Source organism: Chiloscyllium plagiosum, unplaced genomic scaffold (assembly GCF_037043375.1).
Source record: "Chiloscyllium plagiosum isolate Xiang-an unplaced genomic scaffold, Cpla_swu_hap1 HiC_scaffold_40, whole genome shotgun sequence".
In the NCBI taxonomy this organism is placed as follows: domain Eukaryota; kingdom Metazoa; phylum Chordata; class Chondrichthyes; order Orectolobiformes; family Hemiscylliidae; genus Chiloscyllium; species Chiloscyllium plagiosum.
The window spans coordinates 7,227,118-7,238,427 of NW_028270178.1; positions in this window are offsets into that span (position 1 = coordinate 7,227,118).

An 11,310-nucleotide genomic window follows, 5' to 3' on the forward strand; every position below is an offset into this window, starting at 1 on the left:
ATTGTTCAGCTACTCTGTGCTTTCAGTCAGTCCTTGCCAGCTTCCTCTCTCTCTTAACTTTACAGTACTACACGTTCACAACACCATCCCCTTAAGAAAAAATGAGCCATCATAATGAAAAGATTGTTTCATTTTTTCTCTATTAATTACCCACTTACCAGAACATGCATATGACATTAATCTTAGTTCATGTTAACTGTTTCCCGCATGTATGTAACATTGAATAGATACCAATCACAGCTATACTTTATCAGCTATATCTGCGATGACTCATTTGCGATGTAGTTCTTACGACCTGCAACATGTACGATTTGTAAAATGAAAGTCTGTAACATAATACTGCAATGAGATAGTCTTATACTTTTGTAATATAGAATGTAAGGGGACGATGATCCGTGAACAAAACCATCTCGAACACATTATTCATGACATACACATTAAAATGTTGTCAGGCCAATACCAAATTCAACAGTTCTTTTTCGATCATGGAGTATTTCCTCTGACGGATATAGAGTTTCTTCGAAATGTAACCAACTTTTAGTTCAATCCCACCCTTAACTTCCTGTAGCAGTACAGCTCCAACTCCTCTGTCAGTCGCATCGATGGCAACTTTGAAGGGTTTCGAAAGGTTTGGTGCAGCTAAAACTGGGTCGGTGGTTAAAATTGCTTTCAAATGGTCGAATGCCTCCTGGCATTGTTCTGTCCACCGAAACTCTTCTTCAGCAAATCGGTTACCGGTGCCACTACATTGCTGAAGTTTGGAACAAACTTCCGATAGAATCCATTGAGTCCCAAAAACGCACCTTTCTTTGAGTTTGGTCGTGGAAATTCCTCCATAGCCTTCAGTTTTGTGCTGTGTGTAGTCAACCTTCCCTGACCGATGATGTGTCCCAAAAATGTCAACTCTGCTTTCACGAATTCAGTTTTGTTTCAGTTTATTACGAGTTTTGCTTCACGTAGTCATTCAAAGGGCTCTGCCAACTGTTGGACTAACTAAAGATCACTATATCGTCCAAATGGATTGCACAGTTGGCTAACCCAGTCACAACTCTGTTCATGTGTGTTTGGAATGTGGTAGGTGCGTTCTTCATTCCAAAAGGCATCACGTTAAGCTGATATTTGGGGTTGCAAATGCAGAAATTTTGTTTGCTGTCTCTGATAAAGGTACCTGCCAGAAACCACGCATTAAGTCCAACTTAGTGATGTAAATGGCTTATCAGACTTTCTTGATACAGTCCTCCAATCTCGGAATTGGAGATGAGTTTGATTTTGTAATGGCATTGGCATTCCGATAATCCATGCAGTATCGTTGAGTCCCGTCTGCTTTGGGAACCAAGGCAATCGGCGAATTCCCCTCGTTCTGGCTTGGTTTGAAGATATTCTCATTGAGCACGGCCTCCATCTCCTTCTCGACCTGTCTGCCTTTGAGAGGATTAAGCCGATAGGGTTGTTGTTTTATCGGAACAGTTTGCTCTACATCTACTTCATGTACAATAGCATTAGTCCACACGATCTGACTCTTACATATATCCTCATACTGCAGTAACAAATCTTTCAACTGTGTTCATTGCTCCTGAGACAGATAATTCACTAACCTATCCTACTCCTTCAGGACTTCTTCATTTTTTTAACGTATTTTGAGAAATATAAAAATCCACAAAATCTGGATTTGATTCTTCGCTCTGCGAGGCAGTAACTAACACCTGTTTCTCCAGTTCTTTCTCTCTAGTCTAACACTTTTTTCAAACATGACATGCCCGATACAGTTTTGTTTTCCCATCTTCACCTGACTCAACCTTTTCTCAATTTGATGGTGACCACTAAACCTGGCTTTGAAGGGATATCCTATCATTGGTAACATGTCATCCCCTCGGAAAAGGCCAGAGTCTCATAGTTCTGTTAGGCACATCCATTATGGTGAAGAAGTTCTGGTTCCCACTTTTCATTCTCGGGACAGGACCCACACAATCAATTGTAACCCGCATGAAAGGTTCTTCAAATTGGGAATTGTCAACAAATGTGCTGGTTTTATTACTGTCTGTGGCACATTTGGCACGTCGGACACAGACAGCAAAAGGTAACTACATCCTTGTGCATTCCACGCCAATAAAAATGTTTTTGTACCTTATCTTGATTCTTTTGACACAGAGGTGACCTCCTACTCGTAGTCCATATACTACCCGTGACACATCCTGTCTATATGCTACCAGCAACACAATCTGATGCACTTTGGCACATTTCTCCTCTCCACTAATCTGCCGTGGTCTCCATTTTCGTCTTATGATTCTATCTTTCAGATAAAAATCCTCAGAATTATTCTCTGCCTCCTTTTTAGAGTATACATCCACATATATAAATATCTTGTTCCATCTTGTTCTCCTGTTGCAAGTCCCTTAGCCATCCAAGCCTAAACACTCTTGTCTGACCCTCTGCCTGTTCAGGGTTTTCCTGCATCAAACAGGGTCAAACAGCGTGTCGGCTAACTGAACCTCAACTCCGTCATCTTTCTCTTTAGTTTTTACTTCGTGCTGTGACTTATAATTGTGGGACCTGGTTCCTACACAGTCTCGGAAAATACCAGGATATTTCTGTTTTAATCCTCAGTTTCTTGGTCTTCCTTGGGCTTCTTCTCAACAAGGGACCACCTTGGACCCTGCCAAATCATTCCTCAGATCAAACTGGATTCCTGGACCTGACAATCTGTCATTCACTCCCACTGTAACTTACCCAGTCTTCAGTTGGCACTCCAACCGGATTTTACATTAGGGAATGCTAAATCTCTGTCCATCTATTCCACAAATTGCCATACCCTCGGGTAACAGATCAGAAAGAGTGCAAATTCGCTCATCTCTTACTATCAGCGACTGGTTAGATTATGCATCTCTCAAAATTATAACTTCGTGTCCTTCTCCCCCTGTTCTTCCTGAGTAATCTTTACCCACAGAGGCGAATTCTTTGTAGAGATCAGATACGAACTCCATGCCCAGCCCTTGCCCAGACTGTGCACTCTCCTGCAGCTCCTCGGCTCTTCTTGGGCTGTCCTTTTCTACTTTTGCTATTGCTACTGGCTTAGCCTCTTTTACCACATCTTTTCCCACAGCGCCTTTCCTCATCAACCAGCACTGTGACTTTACGTGTCCCACTTTACTTAAGTGGAAACATCTGGGGCCGCTCACCTCCTGTCCACCCTCTTGGGCTTCTTTATTTATCCTGTGGTAAATTCTTACCACTATTATCTACTCATGGTTTTGCAGTGTAGGATCTTCTCTTCTCCCAACTTCTATCCCTCACAAGGCAAGATTCTGGCAGGAAGCTTGTCTAATGCAGCAGCATGTGTCCATCTGCTAATTTTTCTGCCCTTCTCAATTCTTGACCTTTCTGTTCCTCCACGTGATTTCTTACCATCTCGGGCAGAGAATCCTCCAGCAGAATAACCTCTCTGAGAGCCTGAAATGTTCTCCATTTTTAAAGCATGCACCCATCTGTAAAATGACTATTTTAAATTCTTTCGAACTTGGCATAAGTCTGACCTGGTCCCTTCTTTTTGTTTCAGAAACACTATCTATATGCTTCTGGTATCAATTCATAAGCAGCTAAAGTAGCCTGCTGGGCCTCTTCATAATCTCTTGACCACATATCTGACATCACTAGCTCTGCCTTCCAGTTTAGTCTTAACTAACATCTGACCACTCCATCTGCCAGCCAATTTTTCAAATGGAATAAAGAATGCTTCGACATCTTTCTCATCAAAATTCAGCAGAGTTTTGACATATTTGTAAATACCACTACCTTCTCTTTTAATCTCAATCCTGTTAACTTGACTTTGCTGACTAAGTCGCAACCTCTCAAGTTCAAATTCTCTCTCTCTCCTTTTGCTCAGCTATGAACCTTCTCTCTCTTTCTTAATCCTTTGTCGCTTTCTCTCTCCCTTTCATCTCTCTCTCTCTTTGGCTCTCTCTCTCTCTCTCTCTCTCTCTCTATCTATCTCTTTGCTCAGCTAAGGATCTTCTCTTTTTCTCTTTTGGATCTCTTTCTTTCTCCTTCTTCTCTCGTTGTTTCTCTCTCTCTTCCTTTTCTCTCTCTTTGTTTATATCCATGTATATTTGCCTCAATTGTAAGTTAGGTTTTTCTACCTCTACTGAAATTGTCTTTTTTTTTCTGACACACCTAATTGTTTGAGTAATTCGCTTATAATTTCCGCTTTCGTTTAGTCCTTGGTCAAACCCAAAACTAATTTCTTTACTAATTCTAAAAGCCTTTTTCTTTCTTTCTAAATTTCCTTGGCAAATTTGAGAATCATCTACAAATCCCAGAATCTGTTTGGCAATTTTAAGAGGCATTTCACTCACTTTTAGTATAACCGACAACAACTCACTGAAATTAGACAAATTGTATCACCTACATTTTATTTAAAGATCTCGGACACCAAACGGCAAGTATTAAAATGTACTGGGCTTTCTCACTCCCCAAATCAATTCAAACCTATTCAAATCCCAGCGTGGATCTGTCTAAACCTGTTCAAATCGCGGACAAAAGCCTCCAAACTCTAAAAGCATGGGTTAAACCCCTCTGCTAATTTAAACCAGCAACACAGAAAATAATCACCCCATGCTGTAATCTGTTAAAATTTAAGAGGCAAAGAACCATCCCAGAGGTCACTTTTTAAGTTAAAAAATAACAACTTTATCCTTTAAGTCTAACAGAGAATATTGAAACCAACATCTATTTTCAACTCCTTTCTCTTAAACTTATCTTTTTCCTCCCACTCTACAATACTCGTCTCACAAAAATTCCCGATAAAGATTTACAAAAGAAAATCCCGTTTCAAACCCAATCAGCTTTGCTGCGTCTCCTTTGTGATTTTTCTCTATAGATTCTCTACATGTTGGCCTCGATGTTCTGCTGTGCAAACGCCTTCCCCAGACAGACACCTTTCAGAGAGCTCTTGAGCTAGAAGTGTCTGTGGTAGTTCTCTCTCAATTGTTCAAAAATGTCCAGTTTTATACGCTTAAACGTCAGATCGTTTCATTGTTTTTAATATTATCAAAATACTAAATTCAAACTTGATTGTAGTTTGGTATCTTGGGACATAATTTAAACTGACCGAATTTGAATTTATTTTGGTCTCTTGGCAACCTATCTACTCTATTTGCATCGACCATGAGCTACATTGTTACCTTGTTCAGAACACTTTAGGTTGTGTCAGGCAGCTATTTTAGCTTTTCAATTCCCTTAAAGGTACGGTACCTCTCCACCTTCATAACACCTTCTACCATAAAGCCAATTATGGATCCAGTTGGCTAGGTCTCCTGGATCCCATCGGATTTAACCTTATTCAACAACCTACCCATGTGATACCTTGTAAAAGGTTTTGCTAAAGTCCATGTAGACAATGGTTACTGCACTGCCGTCATCTACCGTTTTGGTTCCCACTTCAAAAAACTGAATCAATCAGGACTTTGTTTAGGCCAGAGTTGGTGAATTGTGTGCAATTCTGGTTACTGCAACAGAGGATGGATGTGTTTGGACTGGAGGGAGTGCAAACGAGATTCATTCAGAATGTTGCTGGGGGTGTCGCAATGCAGGTCTGAAGAGGGAGGCTCATAAGCTCAGGCTGTTTTCTTCAGAGCAGGAATCGGGGTATATAATACTATGCGGAACATGGACATTGCAGATAAAAAGTAATTTTTTTCCCCGTTGTCGAAGGGCCAATAACAACGCTAGATAATTTTAACCTGAATGGCTTGGGGGACATGAGGAAAACTCTTCTCACCTCGAGGATGGGACAAACATGATGGCCCACCCAGCTGCTTCTGTTCTATGTGATTCTGTCATTCTATAATTCTGAAGGGAAGGTTCTGAATTGGTTTCTTTTCTCGTATTTGTTTGAATATAAGTTCCAGTTCTTGTTGTGCTCAGTATCAGCTTCAAGTTCTGTATTAGAGTAATCGTTCACAGATAGAATTTACCAAATGAGTTGGAAAACTGAATGAACAAGAACAGCAGCGGGATAACCGTGTGCAGTAGATTAGCTATCAAGGTGCTCGACAGCATGAAGTATTGAATGACTGAATAACCTCAGCAAAATGAAGGGTTTGCTGGAAATGAGAATCAGAAGATATTTAGATATTTATGGTATTAATAGGATTTGGAATAATACAAGTATTGCCGTTTGAAGACAAATTGAAATTAACTTTCATGCCTAATAGGATCAGATTAATCCAATTTTTGTGGTATTCAATTACAGTGGCAAATCTCAATGATATCACATCATTAAAATAAACCTGTTGTCATAATCTGTTTGTTCGAAGTGATCTTAAAAATTTGAAGATATCACCACAGTTTCCCTGTGGAGATGCCATGCAGTATAAAAACATTACATCACTGGAACCGTGTCGGTGCCTATTTTGAGAGAATTCTCCCGTTCTGACAGATTGCCAGCAGCAGGGAGAGGTTGTTTCACAAACAACAAAATGCATCGTCCAATACAAAAAGTCGCCAAAGAGTACTACACCATCCTTGCTGTTGTTGGTATTCCTGGAAAGTCTTGTAACATCTGAAGTTGTATACATCTCTGAATTAAATCAGACTTACTTCCACTCTACGACGCTTAATCATTTTATTTCCATTTAGCAAGGCAATTACTGATGCCAGATGCCAGAATCCTCACTTCGCGAGTTTAAAGATATTAGTTGTTTGATTAGGAGGCTCCTCAGTAATGTGCAGCATTGTCTGTTTCTCTATACTGTGCAGAATGCGTTTGCCCTGAGGCCACACTAATGGGGTTTTGCTGAACACCGGCCCTGACTGGTCTAGAAAGTGTTTAATAAGACCACTCTCTCTCTCTGTGGGAGTTCAAAGCCTGCTATTGGTCAGATAGGTTTTGTAATAACCCACCTTTTAGTGATACCCGGTGTATCACTTGATGTGAAGGGATTGTATGGATGGGTCTTGCACAGACAGCTCGCTCCAAATGTGAGCCCAGGTAAAACAGGTGGGCAATGATCGAGTTGAGCAAGTAATTTCAGAGTGTGAAGTGAATGTCAGCACAGATAGTTTTGACCATCTTGTCTGTTTATTCCAGTGAATGGATGTGTGGGCCATGATATTTGTGAGGACAGTTCACTGGGAGGGGTGTTGAGCGCAAGATTTCAATTATGTTGAATTATTTGATTTTCATAAAGCAAGAGAGTTGTGCCAGTTGTAAAACATTGGGCAGTGCTGGTGTGGAGTTTATTTGGACAAATACTGAGATCTGGGGTATAGTGGTAGCAGCCCTCACACAGAGGATCCAACAATTTTGTCCAACAGGATGTTTCCCACGTTGCCCTTTGTTGCTGTTACACTTTGAAGTTCCTGGAACATTACTGGTCAATGTGAAGGGGCTTGCACGTACATTTGTTTGGGTTTGTTATTTAGTTTTTGGCTACCAATTTGGATAAGTGTTATTATTATTTTGACTGTTGTTAATGTAATTTTGTTGGTACTAACAGAGGACTTATATTTACAAATGGATTCACTGTGAAGCCATAGTGTTACACCGTCAACTTTGTGAAATCTCTGTTCTTCTACCTGGTCCACAGGGCTCAGAATGTTGGACATTGGGTGGTTCAACAGGATTTTTCACAGATTAAAGACACTTTGGTTTGGGCTGAGTGATGTGTGACTTAGGGTATTTGATATTGTGTTTGCTCCAACTGTCCAATCGGGATTAACAACATCCGGCCATATGGACTGACAGTTAGCACTGCTGTTGTGACCTTCAGTTGACTTGATGTCCAGGACTCAGGCACTCGGTGAGTTGGATGATATATCTGGGTCACCAGTTGATTCATGTCCATCAGTAGCAACTGCTAAAAGAATATGAATTATGATGCGGTTTGTTAAATCATTTGATTGTCAAAAAGACATGTGCGTTGTACTGCCTGTTGACCGTGGTTTGCATTATATTCTTTGCCCCATAACATGGGACATCATTGCATCGATTGTCACACGGGATGTCTGTCCAAACAGTGATTGTGGTTTCCAGGTGGGGTTGTTTATTGGCGGTGACATTTAGGTGCTGAGTAAAACCAGACTGTTTTGTGGCTATTGAGGGATAGAAATTGAGTTAGTGGAGGGAGTGAGGTAGTATTGAAGGGACGTGTTTTTTCCAGCTAGCACTAGAAAGTTTATTAATGTTTGCAGTAATGATAATACTGAGCTGTTCATTCACACAGCACATTGTAAATGTCACGGTTGCTGCATCAACCCTACTGGCTGGGAAATATCTGGCACAGTGTGTTTTCCATCAGGGGAGTATCGCAGTGGATCAGGCTCTTTGATGCAATTACATCCTGTTTCTTCAATTTCAAAATAGTTCATTTGAGGGAACATGTTATTGTTGGAGTGTTGGATAGGAAAATATCAAACAAATTTCATGTGTTATATGATAAGACTGGAAGATTCAGAGAACATGACTGCCATAGTGCCAGATGTTACTGCAATACAGAAAAAAACAGCAAAAAAAAAGTTGTTGCTGGAAAAGGTCAGAGTTAATGTTTCAGATCCAGTAACAGTATGCAGTGGATAGCAAATGGGAAAACATTTGCAGCCAGCTGTATATGTTTGGTGCTCAGTTTACAAAGTGAAATGTCCTAGTGAACATTAACAGACATGATATCTTTATGAAATTAAAATGGCAGATGAACAATGTTGATTCAATAAAATGCCCTGTTTTTTGTTGACTCAGATAATACTTTTGATACTAATTAATCTTCCCACAAGGTTAGGACAAGTTTTTGGACGTGGCAACATTAAACTATTTTTTGTACATTAATAAGAATGGATATAGAGCTGGAAATTTAGACACTATTTCACACCCGTATTTGATTAGATTTGGATGAATAATTGTTGAATCTGCTTTTCATAATCTGCCCAGAGTTAATTTTTTTAGCAATCGCTGCTCTTCACTTTGAGAAGTGTGTCCTCCTTGGGCGGAGGAAATGAACCGTGAATCAATCAGCTTTCAGGCAATATATAAAAATAAACATATCAATAGAGTGGGTATGAAAATGTCAGTTTCACGAAATAAGTAACTTTTCCATATCTGTGTCACAAAGTCCTTTATCCTCTCTCTTCTTCTGTAGATTCTACGTCAATAACATTGCTCACAAGTCCAGTTTCCAGAATTAGGAGCATTTCTCTTCTTTTAGTGTGATAAAAAGAAACGTTCCGACTCTGCCAGGACACCAACCTATGTCAATCGTTGCATGTTTATAGTACCGCAGCCTCTGACTTTCCAACACAGCCGCATGTTGCCTGACCTCCTGTCCCTTTCCACATTCTATCGACTCGTCCTTCCGGCATCTGCTGTCCTTAACATCTTCACATGTTAACTCTGTAATGCACCAAACTCAGAATTGTTTACCTTGCATTTACAGAAGGATTGATGATCTGTTCCTCAAGCAGTTATTTTTACTGTTAAATTTTAATTCCTGAAAGGAAATCTTCAACTCTTAAACATACTAACTATGAGCACATGTTCACAATAAGGAGCCCTTGAGAAACTGACTCAATGAGATTACATCCCTCTTTGGTTTCATCCTGACTATAGATGAATATGCTTAAGGCTGTTGGAGGTAAATCATCTCATTTGCTGTACATCTCTGCTGGGTTCTGCATGGTTGTACCTCGCCCCTAAAATCTGCAGCTGCCTCATCATTGCCCTTCCCTTCATCATAATTACAAAATTAGAGATGTCGATGTAGCTTCGATTCCAGCATCTGCAGGTTTCTATTTCTATCAATTATCTAGACCAACCATTGATGAGAAAATGACCTGATCTCGTCATACAAGTGCTGTAGCCACAGGAGAATGTCAGACACTCTGATTACAGTGACAGTAAGCTCCATGGCTGACTCTCAAATACATGTGGATCTCTCCAATCCATCCTGAAGAAGGGCTCAAGCCCGAAACGTCGATTCTCCTGTTCCTTGAATGCTACCTGACCTGCTGTGCTTTTCCAGCAACACATTTTCATCTCCAATCCATGTCCACCATTCAGAAAGCTCAGCTCGGGGCTTGATAGAATGGTGTCCACATATTGGCTGAGTGCAGCTCAAATGCAATACTGAGCGTAACACTCACAGAGCTCCACATTGTACAGGACAAACAGCCTGTCATAGTGATAGGCACACAGATCATTCAGTGCACACTCTCTTCAACAATAACACTATGAGCAGCAACGAATACCACGTGCACGATGTAAACCAGGAATAGTGCAATTCTCTTTTGAACGGCACCCACCATGATCTCTCGGAAGAACAAGATAGTAGATGCAGAGAAACATCATCACATCCAAGTTCCCTTTCAAACTAGATTTCATTCTGACGGAAAAATATTGTCATTGCTTCACTGTTTCTGGGTAAAAATTCTACAGCTGTGCCCCCAAAACACTGTCGGTTTTCCTGTATCTCAGGCAATGTAGACGGCCAAAAAGGTACGTATCCAGTCCGATCACAAAGGTGAATAGAGCTGGGCAATGAATACTGCCCCGGCCACTAAAACTCACATTCCAATGGTACATTTAAAAATAACCACCATTCCCAAATCCGCACGAGGATGTTTCTGAACCCAAAGGGTGGTTAGTGTCTCAGGGAATGTTTCGTTTAGCAGAGAGAAGGAGAAATGTCTTGGCTGAAAGGGTGGATGCTCAGTGCTGAGTGGACAATTTCGCTGCTCCTTGGATGCTGCCTGAACTGCTGTGCTCTTTCAGCACCACTAATCCAGAATCACTGTCACAGCTTATTTTGCCAAGTCCAATAAATTTCCCAATTCTTCATGGTTTCAAAGCCCGGAGAATGATCCTATTGCCTCGGTTGTCTGTACTGGGGACGGGTCTGTGTGTTGATGTTTCAAACTCCAGTAAACTACGCTGAATTGAGTGGACAATCCTTCGAAACTGGATCATATTTAGAGTGGATCATTTCATACTTGTGATAATGGATATCCAATCTCTGAGAATCATCTAAAAAGGGAGCAGTTGGCAGCAGCATGGAGTTGGCTGTGCATGGGGATCTCCATTTTCTTTTCTTTCATTGAAGGGACGTGGGTGCGGCTGGTTAGGTCAACATTTACCACCCTTCCCTAATTGCCGAGAGGTAAGAATCAACCAGGTTGTCTTGGGTCTGGAGTCACATGTAGACGAGACGAGATGAGGATGACAGGTTGCCTTCCCGAAAGAACGTTAGTGAACAGAATGTTTTTTCTCCTGACAACTGTCAAAACTTTCATTGCCACCATTAGACTCGTTGAATTCCACCATCTGCC